The 22,988-nt window shown below is 44.0% G+C and overlaps 1 non-coding gene and 1 pseudogene across 1 annotated transcript; one reads left to right on the top strand and one right to left on the bottom strand.

Moving 5' to 3' along the window:
• Positions 1 to 2,031: 2,031 nt before the first annotated feature.
• On the bottom strand, positions 2,032 to 3,109 carry LOC120867876 (annotated as a pseudogene).
• A 19,444-nt stretch (positions 3,110 to 22,553) lies between these two features.
• On the top strand, positions 22,554 to 22,659 carry LOC120868504. The gene has a single exon (XR_005722246.1). It is a non-coding gene; the product is annotated as a U6 spliceosomal RNA (small nuclear RNA).
• The last annotated feature ends 329 nt before the right edge of the window (positions 22,660 to 22,988 follow it).

The raw sequence follows: 22,988 nt of genomic DNA, 5'->3' as shown, positions 1-22,988 counted from the left end.
TAATTCCCTTATCTAGAGCAGCATTTTCCAACTCTAGTTTTGCAGAACAAGAGATCCATGAGGTGTTAATAAGTATCCCTAATGAAAAATAAATGGTTGTATAAGCAAATACATTTGGCAAAAGCTGGGCTGAAAACTTAAGCAGGTTTCTTTCATGCAGGACTTCTCAGAGCCTTTAATATGCTAATGTGTAGAGTGAACAGGATCAAAGACAGCAGTTTGTAATCTGCAGGTAATTTAACAACAATCATGTTAGTTTTTATAATTATTAGCTATGACAAATTCGAGGCTTTCTAAACATACATGTTAAAAGTACCCTTCTTCCACAGACCAGCTCTCTGGATTTTTTTTTTCTTAAGTAAAAATTCAGTTTATTCACAAGTGGGACCTGATTAAACTTAAAAGCTTTTGCACAGCAAAGGAAACTATAAGCAAGGTGAAAAGACAACCCTCAGAATGGAAGAAAATAATAGCAAATGAAACAACTGACAAAGGATTAATTTCCAAAATATATAAGCAACTCATACAACTCAATACCAGAAAAACAAACAACCCAATTAAAAAGTGAGAAAAAGACCTAAACAGACACTTCTCCAAAGAAGACATACAGATGGCTAACAAACACATGAAAAGATGCTCAAAATCGCTCATTATCAGAGAAATGCAAATCAAAACTACAATGAGATTTCACCTCACACCAGTCAGAATGGCCATCATCAAAAAGTCTACAAACAATAAATGCTGGAGAGGGTGTGGAGAAAAGGGAACCCTCTTGCACTGTTGGTGGGAATGTAAACAGATACAGCCACTATGGATGACGGTATGGACATTCCTTAAAAAACTAGGAATAAAACCACCATATGACCCAGCAATCCCACTCCTAGGCATATACCCTCAGAAAACCAAAACTGAAAGACACATGTATCCCATCGTTCACTGCAGTGCTATTTACAATAGTCAGAACATGGAAGCAACAGATGTCCAGCGACAGATGAATGGATGGAGAAGTTGTGGTACATACACACAATGGAATACTACTAAGTCACTTCAGTCGTGTCCGACTCTGTGCGACCCCATCGACGGCAGCCCACCAGGCTCCCCCGTCCCTGGGATTCTCCAGGCAAGAACACTGGAGTGGGTTGCCATTTCCTTCTCCAGTGCATGAAAGTGAAAAGTGAAAGGGAAGTCACTCAGTCGTATCCAACTCTTAGCGACCCCACAGACTGCAACCCACCAGGCTCCTCCATCCATAGCATTTTCCAGGCAAGAGTACTGGAGTGGGGTGCCATTGCCTTCTCCGCAATGGAATACTACTCAGCCATAAAAAGAAATCCCTTTGAGTAAGTTCTAATGAGGTGGATGAACCTAGAGCCTATTATACAGAATCAAGTAAGTCAGAAAGAGAAAGATATCATATACTAATGCATATATACAGAATCTAGAAAACCGGTACTGAAGAATTTATCTGCAGGGCAGCAGTGGAGAAACAGACATAGAGAATAGACTTATGGTCATGGGGAGAAGGGAGGAGAGAGTGAGAAGTATGGAGAGAGTAACATGGAAGCTTACCATACATAAAACAGATAGCCAACAGGAATTTGCTGTATGTCTCAGGAAACTCAAACAGGGGCTCTGTATCAACCTAGAGGGGTGGGATTGGGAGGGAGATGGGAGGGAGGTTCAGAAGGGAGGGGAGATATGTGTCCCTGTGGCTGATTCATGTTCAGGTTTGACAGAAAACAACAAAATTCTATAAAGCAATTATCCTTCAACTAAAAAAAAAAAAAAAACTTTAAAAAATTCAGTTTATTTATCTCTTTACGACACAGTACTCAAGAGATAAAGTGTTTCACATCATAGATTTCACTTCCAAATCCTTGGAATGTTCATTTCTTTGGCTATAAAGAGGGACTAGATGGGAAGTCAGGTGATGTGTAGGCATCTAAACCAACAAAAGAGTGGGTGGGGTGGGCGGCGCTAACGCCATCCTCCCAAGGATGGGCACAGGGGGCTGTTAGTCCAAGCTGACTGTGTAGAACTGTTAGCTGGAGCATGGAGCAGCCATCCTGGATGTTTGGGCTGTTGTGGGGTTCAGTCACCCCCACCACGCAGGTACAGCAGCGCTTTCTGGTAGCCGCCCTTTGGTGTCTTGCTGAATGTAGTATTACAGGGACTTGCCGAACTTTACTTGAAGTCAGATCTTATTTTCAACATGTCCATGTCACTGCCGGGCATTCTAATCAGGACCTTACCACGAGTGCCCTAGCCATTCATGGAGATGTCCAGTCTGTCAGCAAAATACAGGGGCTTGTTGTGAATGCACTGGACCAGGTTCAGGAAAACATTTTCCAGGTCACCTTTGACCTCCTTTTTGATGCTCTCCAGCATGTCATAAGGGCTGTAGCTCTGGTACCTTTCGAATACTTTCAGGAAGTGACACCTGCTCCACTCAACCATGATGCTGGTACACTTGGGAACATTAGTTTCTTCCCTCTTCACACCAGCATCATAGAGATGGCGGGAGTCCTGGTCAGTCAGTTCATCATCAACAACAGAGCCATTCTCTGCCCTTCAACCCTTTGTGAGGGCAAACATCAGCCTGTGGAAGTCACCAGATGTGTTGGAAACGATGTCCCTCTCCAGACCGGTCTTGCAGACTTCCACGTAGACTCTGTTGATTTCCTGCAGCTCCGGGTTGGTCGTTGAGCAGATGATCTCAATGAGAGAGTCCTCATCAACCCCCAGTCCCTTCATGGATGCTTTCAGCTCAGGAGCATCCTACAGAGCAGGTGTTTTCAATAGGCCCAGAATCACTGCCTCCAGGTGGCAGAGACGAGGCTGACTTCAGCGCTGATGCCAGTTCCTTCTTGGCCCCTTGCTGGTAGGCGAAGGTGATATCCTGTCTCTGTTCATTGCTGCAGGTGGTCAGGATGTTGACAACGGTGACCTCATACACACCTTTGGTCTTGATGGTTGTCTCAATGTTCAGAGCATCCCACTCAGCACGAAAGTTGGTGTACGCTTTGACTAACCCATGTGCACTCGGAGGTGTGAAGTGATCACCCCACAAAGTGAGCTTGCGCAGAATTTCAAGAATTGTACACATTTTGAAAGAAACCGGGCTGGGGGCAATGCCCTCAGGGTCCCCAGATGCAGAGCGCACTCTCTAGATTTAACGTTCCATGAAGCATATTTTGGGGAAGGTTAACCCAGCTCACTCCCTATTGCAGTTTAATAAGTATTTTATTCATGTCTGTGAGCAAAGAATTAAGGTAAAATATAGTGCAGTGTAAAAAAACACAGTTATATGAAAGAACCTTACTCCAGGATTTACAATCTCCAAACAAAACTAGATCCTGAAAAAAATGAAAACAAAAACTAGATCCTGTTTGGATAGGAAGTCATTTATCCTGCCTCTTTCACCAGAACTAGTGATCCTATAGTTTTATATGGTCCCAATGACTTTCTATCTACCTAAAACAGGATGTATCCACGCATGTGCACCATTCATTAAGAGAAAAACTTATGGGACACAGAGAAAATCCACAGGTTACTTTGATCAGTCATGAATTCACCCACTCATTCACTGAAATACACACACGTGCGCACACACACACACACACACACACACACACACACACACACATTGGGTTGGCCAAAAAGTTCATTCATGTTTTTCTATAATATGGAAAATCCCAAATGAACTTTCTGTCCAACCCTATATATATTATAGATATATGTAGATATATATACATAGACACCCATATGTACTTATGTGTATATGGACTTGTTATGTATCAAATAACAGGTCCTGGAGATAAAATTTTAAATTTAATGTTCTAATTTAATTTTAAATTAAATGTTGTAGGTCCTGGAAGTAAAATTTTTAATCAAGTAGATTACTTCCTTGCCCTCCTGGAGTTTTACCTTCTAGTGGACAAGTGAGATAATCCATGGATAAATGAGGAAATATACAGTATGCTAGTATAAATGCACCGGAGAAAAATCCATCAGGATGAGAGGCTCAGAGCGTGACAGAGTAGTAGGGGGAAGGTGTTATTTTAGGTAAAGGAGTTGGGAAGGCGTCACTGATAAGGTGATATTTGGACAGAGACCTGAAAGTAGCAAAGGACAGATCTTGCAGAGGGTGGGAAGGGCTTGATTGGTGAGTCTGAGTAATGGTGAGTAGAATGTGGCCGCTGTGGAGCCAGTGGCGAGGAGAGTGATGAAGATGCAAGAGGAGTGGGTGGGTCTGTAGCAATACGATGGACCTAGAGATGACCACACTGAGCAAAGTCAGACAGAGAAAGACAAATATCATATGCTATCACTTATATGTAGACTCAAAAAAAAAAAAAAGACACAAATAAACAGAAAGAGATTCACAGACTTGGAAAAGAAACTTATGGTTACCACAGGGAAAAGGAGGGCTTCCCTGATGGCTCAGGCGGTAAAGAGTCTGCCTGCAATGCAAGAGACCCGGGTTTGATCTCTGGGTCAGGTAGGTCCCCTGTAGAAGGGAATGGTTACCCACTCCAGAATCCCATGGACAGAAGAAGAGCCTAGTGGTCTATAGTCCTTGGGTCTCAAAGAGTCGGACACGAATGAGTGATTAACACACAAAGGGAAAAGGTGGGGGGAATAAATTAGGAACTTGGGATTAACATATACACACCACTATATATAAAATAGGTAACCTACTGTACAGCACAGGGAACTATACTCAATATCTTGTAATAATCTATAACGGAAAAAAATCTGAAAAAAAAATCTCACCTGAATCACTTTGCTGTATAACTGAAACTAACACAATATTGTAAATCAACTATACTCCACTAAAAATAAAGTAAAATTTAAAAATCAAAAGGGAGGAATGAGTTGAAGAAGCTGTCAGATCATCTGGGCCTTATAGGTATTTGTCAAGACTTTGGCTTTTACTCTGGAGAACTGCCTCAGGATCTTGAGCAAAGATCAAGCTCCATTTTGATTTCAAAGGATCACATTCTCTGCTTGATTGAGATGAAATATGGTGGCCATGGAGGGCAGAGGTGGGAACCAGGGGCGCCATCTAGGTACAAAGGACCATGGTGCCTAGGACCTTAGAAGTAGTGATGGACAGAGCTCCAGGAGTGAAGCTCCTTATGGGAGAAGTAACACCTGTCAGATTGCTCGTCACTCAACAGACCCCTCAGGAGCTCAGCTGATGTGTGGAGCAAGGCTCTATGTCTTTCTGAGACTGGGGTGTCTAGCCACAGCGGTTAATCTTGCTCAGTGAGTAAATTAGCTTGTTAGAAACCTGTCATCTTCTTCCTCTCCCAGAGACTCTTACAATCAAGATCTAAATTGAGATGTCTGGCAGATTACCATAGCTACAGGTGCCTGGCAACCAGGACTAGACTGATGGCCATTGATCTATGGGTTCCAGATTCTTCCCAGGGGTGGAATGCACTGAAAAGGGCATCCAAGTTCCTGAAATAGTCCAAAGCAGAGAGAAAACCATGCAGTCGTTGCCTTGTTCTATCTGACTGGCCTTTGTCTCACAGCAGACAAGGGGGCCAGCTCCCACCCCATCATGGGTTCACTCCAGTAAGGGGCCATCCAAACTACTCCCACCAGAAGACGTGTAAGATCTAAAGGCAGAGAGAAAGACACTAGCCATGAGAACCGAGGAGATGAAGGCAGTCAAATACTTAACCGTCCAGTGTTGGAAGGGAGGGAGCAGAGAGGGAGCAGGATGGAGGGCAAGAGGGAGTCAAGGTTGGAGACCAGGAGCCTTGGGCCAGATTGGCCCACAGCCTATTATTATTATTTTTTTTGTAAATAATGTTTCATTGGAAAACAGCCATACTGTAATCATTTACATATTTTCTATGGCTGCTATCACGGTGTGTTGACAGAATTGATTAGTTATTATCCACAAAAACTTTTGGCTTCCCAGGTGGTGCCAAAGTGGTAAAGAACCCACCTGCCAATGCCAGAGACTCAAGAGACATGGGTTCTATCCCTGGGTCAGCAAGATCCCCTGCAGGAGCGCATGGCAACCAATTCCAATATTCGTGCCTGGAGAATCTCATGGGCAGAGGAGCCTGGTAGGGTACAGTCTATAGGACTGCAAAGAGTCAGACATGACTGAAGTGACTTAGTATGCACATATGCACACAAAATTTTTAATATGTATTACTTGACCATTTGCCAAGAAAAATTATTCTCTTCTGGTCCAGTGGTTCCTAAGATGGGTTGGAGGACCTGGTCATCTTGTTCACCAGAGAGATTGGCTTGGTTCAAGGCACAGAACCATGGTGGGCCATGAGGCATGCTAAAGAAATAGTAACAACTTACAAAATTAGAGCCAACATCACTTTTATGATGAGGAGATAAGCCACTGCTGCAGATTCTTGTCTCAGCTGGCAAGGTACAGAAGAGTATTTCCCCCTCAGGGCACATCCTGCACATGGGGAGTCAAGACATGGTGGGCATAGAGATGGGACAGGAGGAGGAGCAAGGCCCCGAAAGAAGAACGATTGATACATCAGGACTTCAACGCTGTTTTCATCAGCTTCACTGCTGTGGACCGTGAGATTGTGTCCCACCCCTGAAAAATTTCATGTTGAATTTGTGCTGAAGCCCTAACCCCCAGTGTGTTAGTATTTGGAGGTGGGGCTTAGGGAGGTAATTAGGTTAAATGAGGTCATGAGGGTGGGGCCTCATGATGGGATTAGTGCCCTTATAAGAAGAGACACATCAAGCCCACCCGCCCTCCCTCCCTCTCTCCCTCCCTCCCCTCCCCACTCTCCCGCTCTCTCTCTGTTTCTGTATCTCTCTCTCCCTTCCTCTCTCCTTCCTTTCCTCCTCTCCCTCACTCCTTCTCTTCCTCCCTCCCTCTCTCTGTCTCTGTCCATCTGTCTCTTTCTCTCTTTCCCCACCTCCCTCTCTCCCTCCATCTCTCCCCTCAACCTTTCTCTTCCAAGTGGGGACACAGTGAGAAGACGGCTATCCAACCCAAAAGGGGGCTCCCGAGGGAACCCAACCATGCTGGCACTCTGACCTTGGACTCCCAGCCTCCGTAATAGTGAGAAAATAAGTTCCTGTTGTTTAAGGGACAGTCCATGATGTTTGTTATAGCAGCCGCAATCAACAAAGACATTCACTAAACTGTTTGACCCAACACAGTGTGGCTTGGGGAGCAGCTGAACAGGCATGACTGCAGAGAGAAGATCACAGAAATACCCGATTCCTTCTTCCTTATGTGATAGGGACTCTCCTTCTCTAAGAAAACCAAATTTTAATTTTATCTCTTCCAAGCACCTAACCAGAAGTCAAGCAGAAAAATGTACCTGGTACAAGATGCTGGCTCCATTTTTCCAAGAAACTGTTCCTCGTTAATGGTCCATGGACATTGCCCAGTATACCCCATGTTTTCCTGCGGTACTTCCATTTGCTGCTAATTATTTTCTGGAACCAGAGCTCATGGAAACAGGCTCCAGAAAGCTTCTAAAATAGCCAAGGATTCTGGTTTTTGCAACCTTAATTTATTGGAGAGTACCAGTGCCTGGAAAATTCCATGGACAGAGGAGCCTGGCAGGCTACAGCCCACGGGAGCACAGAGTTGGACATGACTGAGTGACTAACACTGGCACTTCACTTCCACTTCACTAGTGCTCAACAAAGTGACCATCTATGTGGGGCTGGGAGAATTTTGAAAGATTTGGGAATTTCAAAGACTCTGTGCGACAAAAGGTAAAATAAGGACAATGGTGTGGCTTCTGCCCACCCCTCGTATCATATTGACTGAACCAAGGGAAGACAGTGAGTTAGGTTTTGTTCCCTTGACCTTCCATTGCATAAGCCTCAGAAATTTTCTGAAGGTGACAAATGGTGAGAGGAACAGACGTTTTGTTTTACAGGATTCTTCAAACCCTAGGTCTCCCTTGTAAAGCTCTGTAGCCACACAGCTCTTCTATCCTCTGTTGAGAGACGGAATTGAGTTTGCTTTGATGCCAAAACAATTTAAGGCCTTTCTCTAAAACTGTTGAGTCAGAACCTGAGAATGCTGTTGGCCATGGTGGAATTGTTTCCTGATGCCTTGTGCTGTGTGTGCTCAGGTGCTCAGTCACGTCTGACTCTGCGACCCCGTGGCCTGTAGCCTGCCAGGCTCCTCTGGCCATTGGGAGGCTCCAGGCAAGAACACTGGAGTGGGTTGCTTTCCTTCTCCAGGGGGATCTTCGCAACCCAGGGATCGAAGCCAGGTCTCCTGCATTGCATGCGGATTCTTTACCATCTAGGCCACCAGGGAAACTCCTTGATGCCTTGCTGGGGGAGAGGGGGTACAAATAGCTTACACTTAAAGGGCAGAAGCAATTGTCTCTGGGGTCCTACCCTTTCTGCAGAATGACAGGAATCCATCCCTTTCTGCTCCTGGAGCCACAAGGCAACAAGGCGGGCCAATCCTCCACGCAGCTCATTTTCCCTTCTTGAAGATCTGTGGTAGTTTTGCCTTTTTTCTTCAGCATTTTCTGTCCTTGACTGTTGATTTCTTCTACCTCCTGTTGTTTTGTTAAACCTGAAAAGAGTCTAGAGGGAGAGGAATGAACACAGGCTCTGATTTCCCTGTGGGAAGGGGAAGTGTGGGGCTCCCCAGGTTGCTTTTCTCCTGAGCTGGAAGTCAGTGCTGTTCTGAACTGTCTCTCCTTTTGAAGACTGGGGCACATTAAAACACACAGTTAAATTTAACTGGTCTGAGAGAGGCTAATGAAAAAATTGGAGACCATGAAAACGTCAAGACAAGGGAGAAATACAAATGGTCAATAAACATGCTAATAAATGTTACATTTTACAATAATCAAAGTTGCTAATGCAACTCAAATGACAAGATTTCATTTTCTGCCCATCACATTAGCAAACAGTATTAAAAATATATATGTAATGGACTCTGACCTGTATGTTTTCACCCATGAGGTTCTGAGGGAGGTGCACAGACACCTCAGCATGCTCTCCTGAGTAAGGGGCTCAGGTGGGGTTTGTGCCTCCTTGCAAGTCCTGCTTAGGTGGGCTTACTAGCGCCTCAGTCTGGGTTGCTGGAGTCACCGGCACCACCTCCGCCGAAGTGCTGACAAGACTTCTCGCTTGCACACTGTGTACCACCCCCAGTGCAAGAAGGTTGCGTCCCTGGTGCACAGAGGTTGAAAGTGAAGTCTTTGGTAGACGAATGGATAAAGAAGCTGTGGTACATTTACAAAATGGAATATTACTCAGCCATGAAAAGGAATGAGATGCTGCCATTTGTAGTAGCCAGGATGCACCTAGAGATTATCAAACTGAAGTAAGTGAAGTAAGTCAGATGGAGAAAGACAAACACCATATGACATCATTTATTTATGGAGTCTAAAAAGAATGATACAGACGAACTCACTTACAAAACAGAAAGAGATTCACAGACTTAGAAAACAAGCTTATGGTTATCAAAGAGGAAAGGGTAGGGGGAGATAAATTAGGAGTTTGGGATCAGCAGATACACACTAACTATATATAAAATAGGTAAATGACAGGACCTACTCTGTAGCACAGGGAACTATATTCAAGATCTTGTAATAACCTAGAATGGAAAAGAATCTGAAAAAGATATATATATATACACACATATATGCATACACACACATATGTGTGTGTGTGTGTGTATTGCATTGCTCTACACCTGAGCACCGGAAACTGATAGGGACAGAGTAAAGACACAAAGTAAGTGATTAAATAGCTAATTTCACTAGGGAATTGTAAGTAGAAAAAAAAGTATGGGAGAGCCCTCTAAGTTAAACATCACTCAAAGCAAGTTTGTTTAACCACAAAACCAAGCGCAACAAAGCCATGCAATGGAAGCATGAGACAGGCCTCCGAGACAATGGTACATCCTGCCCACTGATGTCAGTAAGTGACTGATTCCTAGGACATGCTCCTCTATGCACACTAAAAATATAGGCAAAAGTGACATTATACTAAAACCTGAGATGCTTTACCATATTTTAGTATACATTACTTCCCTTTGGGTTGTTTCCATTGTGCCATGACAATCCCAACCTGACCACCTGACATGGAGGAGGAGTTGATGATGGAAGCGTGACATCTACTCAAGAAGGAGGAAGAAGGTGTCTTCTTCCTCTCCTCATTTTTCCTTTGATTATAAAAGTGTAGCCCACTAAGTTCTTGGCAAGGTACTTCTTTGCCCACCTACTTGTAAGCCTCACAGCATCCTATTCTAATAAATCACTTCTTATCTATCACTTTGCCTCTTGGTCTGCTGAGATATAAACAACTGGATTCTCCCGAGATACATTTTTGAGATTTCACAACACAACACTACAAATCTATTGTAGATCATTTTTTTTTTTTTTAGTCTCCAGGAAACTTCTTACACGTTCTAAGATCACACAACCAGTCTACAGCAGAGTGTGGATCTGAACCAACAAATGTTTGACTCTAGGTCAAGGTCTTAGCCTTTCACTGTTTAATGAAAAGGCTTTCAAGAGGTTTGGCCTTAAAATGAACCCCATCACCTCCCAAGGTATTCCTTTAGGTAACTGATCCACAATATAGGGCTAGGTGTATTTCTCCCCCCACCCACCCCCATGAGCCACACCTCCCTGAGGTCGTGTTGCCTGGGCCTAGAAGGACATACTGTGTGCTCTGCAGGAATTTAGGGCCAGCAGATAGATCTCCAGCACACTCAGAACCCTGCACCTCAGCTGCTCCCCATCATCTCAAGAGTGGGGAACGGCAGAGTCCATATGCCTCACCCTCCTGATGGATGTAAGGAAAGCACATTGTAAGCACCAAACATCAGTCTGTGTCTGTAAAACTCATTATAAACATCACCAGGAATGAGAGAAAAACAAAGCATCTCTATTTACAGTGTGAGAAAGAGAAAAACAAACCTGCCAAGCATATGCTTAATCATATTTCTGTACTGGGAGGGGAAAATTACCTGTAAATCTTTCCTTTGTGGTTGATGCAAAGCTGATGGATCTTCCCTTTGGCGATAGATGTTTATGACTCCCTAATGGCTGGGGGAGAAAGCAGACCCCTCTTTCCCGTGCCAGCCCCCTGGGACCCACATCAAAGCTGTTTTGTTTAAACTGGGACACGCCTGCCCAACCGACCCCACCCCACGCCTTTTTGGATCTTCTTTCTGTCTTTGTGGAATCTGCAGTAAGCTCTGCAGCTGACCTCAGAGGTCACCCACAAGAGCTTTCCTGTTTGAAACTTGTTCCGCAGGCTGCGTTTCCACCGCCTTTGAGTCATTGTCCTCCAGCCCTGACATCCACACCCCCAAAAGATGAAAGAGCTCCACCATCTCCGCTGTCCTGAACACAAAGGCGGCAGGGCTTCTTGTTGTTGTTTAGATTTGCTCTGTTTTTAAAAATAAAAACCTATGTTGCACTTGTTCCTTACTACAAAAGCAATACCTATTTATCATAAAAATATTCAAACAATGCAGACAAGCAGAATGGAGAAATAAAAAGCACCCATTATTGCACCAAAGAGTAAGCACAGGGAGCATGTTGGAATACATCTTTCTGACTTTTCCCTTGGCAGAGATCTATCTATCTAGTGCTGTGAAAGGAGATCACACTGAAAATCCAGGAATGAACCTGCTTTTTCATGAGGCCCTATGTGGGGAACATCTTTCCATGTCATTAAATATTCCGTATGTTTTGTTATATTTTACAACATGAACCGGGTTTAGTAGTTTTCATCTGAATATAAAAGCAATTCACACTTAAAAATTTCATCTCCTTTGCTCAGGCCGTTGCTTTCCTGGGGCTGTTGAGGAAATACTGTAGGTTGATCAGAAGAAGACATGCAAGATTTTTTTTTTTTTTCCTTCTGAAAAATGAGGACATTGCTGATGTCCTCTTAACTCCTAGGGGCTTTGACTGCCTGCTTTGGGGAGCTTGACAACACTCTTGTGCCAAGATGTCCCCTCTCCCTTACATCCTCAGGTCAATTCAGAAGAGGCCCAGGCACTTGCCCCCCCCTTTCTGTTTCCTCCCCCCCTGCTGCCATATTAGAAGTGATACCGGTTATCCTCCCCCTGGGGAACCTGGCTCCCCAGGAACTATTACACAAAATGCAAACCTCAAAATCACAACCCTTAGGAGAAAAGAGTCAGCCCAACTTCCCCGTCGACTAGGAGGCCACTGGGATCTGCCCTGCCCTCTGGTACCACTGCCATCTTTGCTCCATTCGTGGCCTTCGGGTGCTCTGGAGCCAATGATGTTTCTGGGTCACTGGTGGTGATGCCAACCCCAGGCTCGGTCCAGCTCCGCACATGGCAGCCGCTGTGCTGGGAGACAGGATATCTCCACCCTTTGTACTGCAGGGCCAGCTCCAGGCGCCTCTCACTGAGTATCCAGGGCCCGATGCTCCTGGTCCTGTCCCTCCTACAAGAGCTATTTCTACTGGGACTCCAGCCAGGGGAATCAGATCAGAAATGGGTTCAGGAACCCAGGCCTTGCCAAGCAGAGCCACTATTTATTCCATTTTCCTCGTATGTGGATCCACAACCATCCACCTGGCATCGTCACCTTCCTTTTCAATACTGTATGTATTAAAGAGCTCCTTTATCCCCCTTTCTGGTCAGTAGGACACTGGGGCGGTGATGGAAGGATTCAGGCCCTCAAAACAGTGAGCCCCCCAGGCAGCTTCACCATGTTGACCCTAGATAGCAATGCTGGCTTTCTGCTTTCAAAACAATAGGAAATAGTAACATCAAAAGGGAGACCAGACCCCCACCAAGAGAAAGAGGACGTTTTATTTGTGATGGAGGAGGAATAGTTTCCCTTCCTCACCTTTTATTCTTTAACCCAAACATAAGCCAGGGAAACATTCAATGTGTCTTGCGGTAAAAAGTAAAATCCAAGCTAGGTTTTAAGTGGGTCACCCTGCTAAACAGCAAAATTAATCTTCAATGGATCATTACCTCTGTCTTTAAATGAACAATTATTGTTCCTAGAGAAATAGCGTGGCACCGTGAAAAACCCCTGGGGTTGGAGTCATGAAACCCAAGTTGTTCTACCCCTCCCTCTTACAACCTCGTGACTCTCAGTCAAGTATTAGGCTCCCTGAAGCCTTTCTGTCTTTGCCTAAGTTTCGACTTGACAGTGAAACCTTAATACCCAACGTCTATTAACCAAGAGTCTGTGCACCCTTGAGCAGTGCCGAACAGTTCATCATCAACATTTGCCAAGGCAGCTTCTTTTCCTGTGCATCTTGATTTTATGATTTCCAGGGGAAAAAACAAAAACCCTGAAAATCCAAATACTTTCTCAATATGTGGGAATCATTAAAGTATCCTAGCAAGGTCAGTTCAGTTCAGTTCATTTCAGTTCAGTCGCTCAGTCATGTCCGACTCTTTGCGACCCCATGAACTGCAGCATGCCAGGCCTCCCTGTCCATCACCAACTCCTGGAGTCTGCCCAAATCCATGTCCATCAAGTCGATGATGCCATCCAACCATCTCATCCTCTGCCGCCCCCTTCTCCTCCTGCCCTCAATCCTTCCCAGCTTCAGGGTCTTTTCCAATGAGTCAGCTCTTCACATCAGGTGGCCAAAGGACTAGAGTTTCAGCTTCAATATCAGTCCTTCCAATGAACACCCAGGACTGATCTCCTTTAGGATGGACTGGTTGGATCTCCTTGCAGTCCAAGGGACTCTCAAGAGTCTTCTACAACACCACAGTTCAAAAGCATCAATTTTTCGGCACTCAGCTTTCTTCACGGTCCAACTCTCACATCCATACATGACCACTGGAAAAACCATAGCCTTGACTAGACGGACCTTTGTTGGCAAAGTAATATCTCTGCTTTTTAATATGCTATCTAGGTTGGTTATAATTTTCCTTCCAAGGAGTAAGCGTCTTTTAATTTCATGGCTGCAATCACTATCTGCAGAAATCTTGAAGCCCAGAAAAATAAAGTCAGCCACTGTTTCCCCATCTATCTGCCATGAAGTGATGGGACCAGATGCCATGATCTTCGTTTTCTGAATATTGAGCTTTAAGCCAACTTTTTCACTCTCCTCTTTCACTTTCATCAAGAGGCTTTTTAGTTCTTCTTCACATTCTGCCATAAGGATGGTGTTATCTGAATATCTGAGGTTATTGATATTTCTCCCAGCAATCTTGGTTCCAGCTTGTGCTTCATCCAGCCCAGTATTTCTCATGATGTACTCTGCATATAAGTTGAATAAGCAGGGTGAGAATCTACAGCCTTGACGTACTCCTTTTCCTATTTGGAACCAGTCTCCTTTTCCTTTTGGAACCAGTCTGTTGTTCCATGTCCAGTTCTCACTGTTGCTTCCTGACCTGCATACAGCAAGGCAACATCGTTAATTTACTATAATTTATTACCCTCCCTGAAATTCAGCTTCCTCAACTACTATGATACCTAACATCAATTCTATAGGCCAGACACTAGTCTAAACGTTTAGGTATGTTAACTCATTATAATTTCACAGCTGCAACTCTATAAGGTAGATCCTATTATTATGATCATCCTTACAGGTGAGGAAACTGAGTCAAGAGCTTTTAAGTGATTTTCCCAAGGTCACAGCTCAGAAGTGGCAGAACCAGGATTTGAACCCAGCAGCCTGGCTCCAGTGTCCATAGTCTTCAGTGCATGTGATGACACGTCTAGCTCAGAGATGATGGAACGGTGAATCAGATTCACCTCCCAGGACTGCTGAAAGGACCAAATGTACTCAAGACACTGTACCTAGCACACAAAGTCCCCAAGATATGAACAAATATTACTATATTATTATTTTCTAAATAAATCGGATAAAGTATCCTGTTAGTAGTTGAAAATTACAAAACTTCATAACAACACAGAGAAACCCAGCTATCACATAATACATAACGAATTAAAGAGAAATACAGTTCTGGTTGTGCCTATGTACAAATTACATTCACATTGTATAAGTGCATCAGTCAGTTATTGCTGCATAACAAACAACAAGTACTTATTCCTCATATGTCTGCTAGTGACTTTGCTGTGGTTCAGCTGGGTTTTTGCCCCTGAAATGGGCTGAACTCGGGTCTGCTCCACACGTCTGCCCCGGGGCCCAGGCTGAAGGAGCTCTTTCCGTAGCAATGACAGTGATACAAGAGGGCAAGTCCAGCGGCACAAGTCTACGTTAAGCCTCTGCTCACGTCATCCCATTGTCAAAGCAAATCAGGGACTTCTCTGGAAGTCCAGTGGTTAAGACTCCATGCTGCCACGGGCGGGAGAAGGAGTTTGGTCTCTAGTTAGGGAACTAAGATCTCACACGGCATAGCCAAAACAAAAGCAAAGTAAATCACATGATTGAGCAAAATACGGGGGTAAGAAAGTACACTTCACACCCCATGAGACCAAAGGAAGTCACAGGGCCAAGCATACTTCTCCCCGTGGAAGTGGAGGTGAGCGGGGACGTGCTCTTGAATAATATAATCTACTATAAGAAGGACAGGATATAAATAGAAAAAAAAAACTGAGAAGCATGATAATCTGGTGAGACTGAGGGTGAGTATTTTTGTCTTCCTTTCTTCCCAAAATAACACTCACTATATTGTCTTTGAGATTGAAAGGAAAAAAACAAAATGAAAGGAAACCTCAAGAATCAGTCCTAAAAAAATAAGCTGGGGATTAGCAGATACACACTGCTACCTATAAAATAGATAAAACAACAAGGACCTACTGTATACCACAAGAAACTATCCAATATCTTATAATAACCTAAGTAGAAAAGAATAATCTATAGTAAAGAAAAGAATAACCTTTCAGTAAAAAGATCTGGAAAAGAATATTAATATAATATAATGTAACATATGTATATAACTGAATCACTTTGCTATACACCTGAACATTGTAAATCAACCAGACTTCAATTTTTTTTAACTTAAAAATAAATAAACATATACAAACAATTTTTTTTAAACAAATAATTTGAAAAGAAAGGTTGACACTGAAAAGTGTGAAAGTGTTAGTCGCTCAGTCACGTCCAACTCTTTGCAACACCATGGACTGTGTAGGCCACCAGGTTCCTCTGTCCACGAAATTCTCCAGGCAAGAACACTGGAGTGGGTTGCCATTTCCTTCTCCAATGCGTGAAAGTGAAAAGTGAAAGTGAAGTTGCTCAGTCGTGTCCGACTCTTCATGACCCGGTGGACTGCAGCCTTCCAGGCTCCTCCGTCCATGGATTTCCCAGGCAAGAGCACTGGAGTGGGCTGCCATTGCCTTTTCCGGCTGAGTCTTCCTATGCACAGGCAAATCTAGTCCCTGTCCTCAAGCAGCTCACAGTCTAGCGAACGAGCAGTCATGATCACAACAATGGTGATGTCGATGACAATGATCATGGTGAGAGCCGAAATTAAGTGGCCCATATCCAGGTGCTGTGTAAGCCATTTACATGGTATGATCTGTAATTCTATTTCAAAGCTCCATATAGGAGGTTCTATTACAATCCTATTTCATAGAAAAGAACCAGACTCAGCCCACACGTGGCAGAACTGGAGTTCCAGGCAGTCCAGCTTTAGACCCTGCACTCTTTAGCACTTCACTCCCCATACACTTGGACCCCTAACCTGTCCCACCCCTATATCTTCACAACAACCTCTCTCCATATACCTGAGTTAAAAGATTACTTACACAACATGCCCTCCTCTGGGAGGTTTCGCAAACACAAAGCCTGTGCATTTAACCAGTTAGATCCCATAGACAGGTGTGGGCAAAGAGTGCCAGCCTTCAGTAAAGAAACTGACTTTTTGATCAGCTTGGAGAAGACGTAAAGAAAGGGAAACACAATTGCGTTCATTTCCTAGGTTGATGGTGGCTGAGGATCCACTGAGGGTGGCAGCTGGCTTTTCTCCACCTCGTACAGAAGCAGTAAGCAGTAGGCCTTGCACACAGCATCAAGGGAAATGAGCAAGGCAAAAGGAAACATTTCCAGATTACAAGGACCTTTTTTTTAGAAAGAGACTCCCAAGCAGAGGGCAGATCCCTTTTCCAGAGGCAGAGTGGTGAAGCGGGTCAAGCAGGGAGCAAGGTACAGATGGACGAGATGGCCTCACAGGACACCCTAGAATTCAGCAATTCTTCCTTCAGTTTCTTTTTTCTACCTCCTTTTCTGTAGACAGTTGGTTTGTTTTTTTTTTTTTCAATGTGAACCATTTTTAAAGGCTTTATCAGGCTTGTTACAGTATTGCTTTTGTTTTATATTTCAGTTTTTTGGCTGGTAGGAATATGAGGCCTTAGCTCCCGAACTAGGGATCGAATCAGTACCCCCTGCGTTGGAAGGCAAAGTCTTAACCACTGGATCACCAGGGAAGTCCTCTACCTCTCTTTCTCAAGGCTGTTTTCAGAATGTGCCAAGCAGCAGAGGTCTAGTCAGATACCAAGGCCCAATTCCATCCCAATGATGGCAACCCACTCCAGTATTCTTGCCTGGAGAATTCCATGGACAGAGGAGGCTGGCAGGCTACAGTCCACAGGATCACAAAGAGTCGGACACGACTGAGTGACTACCTTACCTACCTGGATTTCCTCACCATCCCGACCACCCTGGGGTCTGCTCTTATGCACCCTTCCTCTGGTAGATCAGTGAAGGGAAAACTAGCCTCCCACTTACCCCCACCAAAAGACAACAAAACACGGGAGCTCTGGAAACACTGGCACAGAACTCAGCTCTTTCAGCTACAGTCACAGTATCTCATACTCAGTAGCTAACACTGAGAGTACCAATAAAAAACAACAGCCAACCCGAGGCCATTTGCTGAATTAAGTGGGAAAGAACTTATCTGTCTTTCCATGTCCGATCCAAGCCATCAGGAATGACCTGACAAAACGACTGAATGAAAGCTGCTGCGGTCCTGCCAGAGAAATCCCACACGGAGGCTGCCGGCAGCTCGCTTTTCTTAGAAATAACGGCCAGTCACCTTAAGTACAGTAACAGAAAAATCAGAATCCGACTCTCCCATTAAAACTGGGTCACCCCGCACCAGAGTGGGCCTGGGTTAATAGATATCTCCCAGCCAGCTCACCTGATTAACAAGCTGTGGGGTTTTCACCAATGGGTTTCCAGATTTATCAGCCCTCGCCTGACCGACAGGAAGGAAAGTAAGAGATTAAAGAGGCACTATTTTTAATAGGGTTTTATAACGTGTTCCTTCCAGCCAACTTCTACCGCTGTCCCAGCCATCGCGCTGCTGCTGCTGCTGCTGCTGCTTTTTCACGTAAAGATGTCAGGAAATGCACTGACATTTGTAGAGCCCCTGTCACCGCACTGCTCTGGTTCTGCTGTTCCATAATGTGGGACCCAGGACAATCCTCCAAAGCTGGGCAAGGAACAGTCTGGGTAGGGGAGCTGCCCCCGTCCTCACTCTCCTTCCCCTCCCCCAAAAGACTGTAGACAGGGGTGGTTTCCCGTGGCATCTGGCTTCGTTTAAGTCACGGGACACACTGTGAATGCATCCTCTCATCCCCTGGCCTCTTCTTTTATTGCTTCCTTGATTCTTTCTTGATAATCTTATCATAACTCCTGTCAGGAGGTGACCTTAAATAAATTCTCACAAAGATATCACTTTTATTTCATTTATTTATGTTTTATTGAAGTATAGTTGGCTTACACTATTCTGTTAGTTTCAGGTAAACAGCAAACTGACTCAGTTATACACACACACACACACACACACACACACATATATACTTACACACACAAATTCTTTTTCAGATTCTTTCCATTATAAGTTATTACAAAATACTGAATATAGTTTCCTTGTTGTTTACCTATTTTATATATAGTAATGTGTATCTATTAATTCCTAATTACCTAATTTATGCACCCCTGCCTTTCCTCTTTGGTAACCATAAGTTTGCTTTTTATACCTATGAATCTGTTTTACAAATATATTCGCTTGTATCATTTTTTAAAATTAGATTCCACCTGTGAGTGATATCATATGACATTTGTCTCTCTCTGTCTGACTTACTTCACTTAGTAAAATAATCTCTAGGTCCATTCGGATTTCTGCAAATGGCATGATTTTATTCCCTTTTGATGGCTGAGTCATATTTTATTGTATATACATATACCGTATCTTCTTTATCCACCCATCTGTTCATGGACATTTAGGCTGCCTCCATGTCTCGGCTGTTGTAAACAGTGCTGCTTTGAGCATGGAGGGTGTGTGTGTCATTTCAAATCATAGTTTTCTCCAGATATATGCCCCACAGTGAGATCACTGGAGCATAGGGCAATTCTACTTTTAGTTTTCAAAGGAATTTACATGCTATTTCTGAGGAACCTCCAAGCTATTAGTTTTCTGAGGAACCTCCATATCACACACAGAGACTGTACCAATTCACATTCCCACCAAGAGTATAAGAGGGCTCCCTTTTCTCTGCAGCAACATAGCCACTTTTACAGAATGTGATCTGGGCCCCTGCTGTAGGTGAAGTGCCTGGTGGAAGATGGAGGCCCTATTCTGTGCCTAGTTTAAGGATCAGAAGCGGGGCCCAAGAGAAAACAGGAACTAGGGCATGGGGCAGTGAGGAAGTGGTGAGGGGAGGAGACAGCACAGAGCCTGTGGGGAAGGGGACAAAAACTAAAGGCAGACAGGCTGCAGCATGGCTGAACCTTGAAAAGTGACGTGAGCCAGCTCTGAAAGGATCGTCTGTGCGGCCCTACTCATACGAGGCATGCAGGGGAGCCAGGTTCATAGAGGCAGAAAGTAGAATGTGGTTTCCAAGGCTGGGGTGGGGGTGGGGAGTTAACTGCTTTATGGATACAGAGCTTCGGTTTGGAAGATGAAAAGTTCTAGATGGTGGTGATGGTTGTGCAATTACGTCAATGCACTTAATGGAGTATATATTTAAAAGTGGTTTAAATGGTTCATTTTGTTATATATAGATATATATTTTCATGATAAAAAATGTTCAAGGCATGGGGCTGAGGTTAGTTTAGTTTTGTGTGGAAGACCTAGTCTGGTAAGAAGCAGGTTCACTGTCCCTCTGAAATTCAGGGGTGGAGGTCTAGTCAGGAGCAGGGGCAGTTGGACCGCTAGGCCTCTCCAGGAAATGCCCCTCTCAATAGCATCTGAACTTGGGAACCTGGGGTCTTTCCCCAATCCTTCACTGGGAATCATCTCAAATGTACAGCAGACATTCCTGACTCCTGCTTGCCCAGGAGGCAGCCCAGGGGTCTAGCAGTGAATGGTACTCCCCTCCCCTTCCTTAGGCCTCTCTGGGAAGGCTGAGGTATTAAAATGGAAAGGTGTGAAGGGTGACTTGTGTATAAACTCCGACTTTCAGATTGGGATGAAAACCCTAGCAAATCTGACCACATGGAGGTCACAGAACTCTGTGCAAGAAACTAGAAGAGACTGTAGTACCCAGTCTGGTGAATTAGGTCAGCATGTGCTTTGCACATTCACTGGGTCTGCCCCGAGTCTGGTCTCGTGCAAGAGGGGAGACTTTCTAGACAGTTTGGGAGCTTCTTTTGGGGGAGGCCCAGCCTCCCTAAAGAGTCTGGGCTGGCGGTCACCCTAGCATCCTGTTTTGCTGCAGGCAAGCATCTTTTTTCTCTGTTATTTTTATCTCTGGCCTTGGCTTGTTTTTCCCAGTGCCTCTCCTTGGCTCCTAACATTTCTTCCCTGGTTTATTAAGAACTGAGATAAATCACCTAATAAATCTTGGCTAAGCTTTTTTTTTTTTTTCCAAACCTCCTCGACAATTGCCAAAGTCACAAAGTTGCATCTTTCCCGCAGTGGGAGGCTAACAAAATAGCTGGTGTGCTCAGAAAAATGTATAGATCAAGAAAACAAAGGGAAAATCTTTAATTATTCAGAAGCCTCCCACTTCTGGTACTAAATTTACTCGCCAGGGTTTGATTTAAAGATGCAGAGCTGTACCTGAGCAGCAAGCAGGCAGCGCCACGCCCATCAGCAGAGGAAGCAGCCTGCCTCCCTCTGCAGTGGGAAGAAGACGTGCATAAATTAACTGTCTTTTCCTGTTGATGGGATGGTTCCTGAGAGTGATCCCAGCATTTAATTATTAAAGCTCTCCCTCCCCCACTCACATAGATGCAAACCTCTGCTCCTTTGATTTCTTAAAACCATTGAATCACACAGTTCTGGCATTTGAAAGGAATTCAGGCATCTTCTACTGTCACCTCTAATTGTCACAGAGCACAAGATTCTAAGGATATTAAAAGTTATCTATTCTGGACTTCCCTGGTGATCAGTGGTTAAGAATCCGCCTGTCAAGGGAGAGGACACAGGTTGGAGCCCTGCTCTGGGAAGATCCTACATGCCTCGGGGCAACTACTGAATCCCACATTCTCCAGAGCCTGTGCTCTGCAACAAGAGAAGCCCGAGCGCGGGGACTAGAGAGGAGTCCCCACTGACTGCAGCTAGAGAAAGCCCGCACGCACCAATGGAGACCCCGCACAGCCAAAAATAAACACATAAGTAAATGTTACCTATTCTGACACCAACTCTCCCTATGAGATGCTGACTGACTGAACTGATAATTAGAATACACAAATCTACTTAGCACCCCAATAGCACTTTATACAACACACACTTTCGTTCATACTTTGCTCATTCAATGTAACTACTTCTTTTTTAAAAGTTTAAGCTTTACTTTTTGAAAAGTAATATGTTCACACAATTGGTTATTGAAAGGTAAAAGAATATAAAACCCTAACCCTATAGACACCTAGTTCTCCTCCATAGAGGCAACTAACAACAATGCTTTCAGTGTCCTTTCTGAGATATTCTATGTCTATACACTTAACTATGTCATTTTCTTCCCTCCTTTTTACACAAATCTTTTCACACTTGTCTGCATTTATACTTTATTCTGGAGATTTTTCTGTTTCAAGCTTCATTCTTGTAGACAGTTCTGTGGCATTTCATTACATGGAGGGGCCATAATCTAGGAACATTATGGTTGCCTCCAATCTTTTGTTTTACAAATAATGCTACAATAACTAACCTCCTGCTTATGATATCTTCTACCATTATTTCCTTCAGAGAGAGTCCCTGGAGTGTAATCACTGGGTCCACAGGTGCGTACACTTGCAATTTTCATTGTTTTTGTTGTTCACTCAGTCGTGTCCAATTCTTTGTGACTCCATGAACTGTAGTCCGCCAAGCTCCTCTGTCCATGGGATTCTCCAGGCAAGAATTCTGCAGTGGGTTGCCGTTCCCTTCTCCAGGGGATCTTCCCTACCCAGGGATCAAACCTAAGTCTCCTGCAGACTCTTTACCACTGAGCCACCGAGGAAGTCCCACAATTTTGATAAATCTTGCCAAATGTCCTCCCCTAATTTCAGTTCTCACCAACAACAGATGGTGTGTGGCTTTACCAACAGTGTGTCATGAAACGTTTGACTTTTGCTATAATTAATCATTTACCTGCCTCTCCCCTTAGCCCCCTTCCCTCATTAGAATGTGAGCCCACCAAGTTTCGTCAGAAACTAACATGGTACCTGGTACATGACAGATTCCCAAGGAACACTAGAAAGCGCTTGTTTCACTGCCACATGTACTAAAGCTAGAACAACACGGAGAAGACAGCACAGCCCCTGCAAAAGGATGATACACAAATTCCCGAGGCGCACCATAATTTTAGAAAGTAGATCTTAAGTGTTCTCAACACACCAAAAAGTAATAGGCAAGGTGATCATTTCTCAATCTATACGTGCATTAAAGCAGCACACTGTACACATTAAACTTACATAATGTTATATGTCAATTGTATCTCAATAAAACTGGAACGGGAGATGGACAGGGAGGGAAGTGAATCTCTCCCCAAAATAAATTAATATACTTTAATAATGTACATAAATGGATGGATGAATCAATGAATTATAGGGTTCTTTAAATCAGAGCTAGAAATGATGACTCATTTTCTCCACTTTGTGAGTCTGGGTATGCTACATTTCATTTTATTTAAGTG

The sequence above is a fragment of the Oryx dammah genome, unplaced genomic scaffold, assembly GCF_014754425.2.
Source record: "Oryx dammah isolate SB20612 unplaced genomic scaffold, SCBI_Odam_1.1 HiC_scaffold_9, whole genome shotgun sequence".
NCBI classification, from domain to species: Eukaryota; Metazoa; Chordata; class Mammalia; order Artiodactyla; family Bovidae; genus Oryx; species Oryx dammah.
The sequence above is the reverse complement of the archived record's forward strand: the minus strand, read 5'-3'. Positions and strand labels throughout refer to the sequence as shown.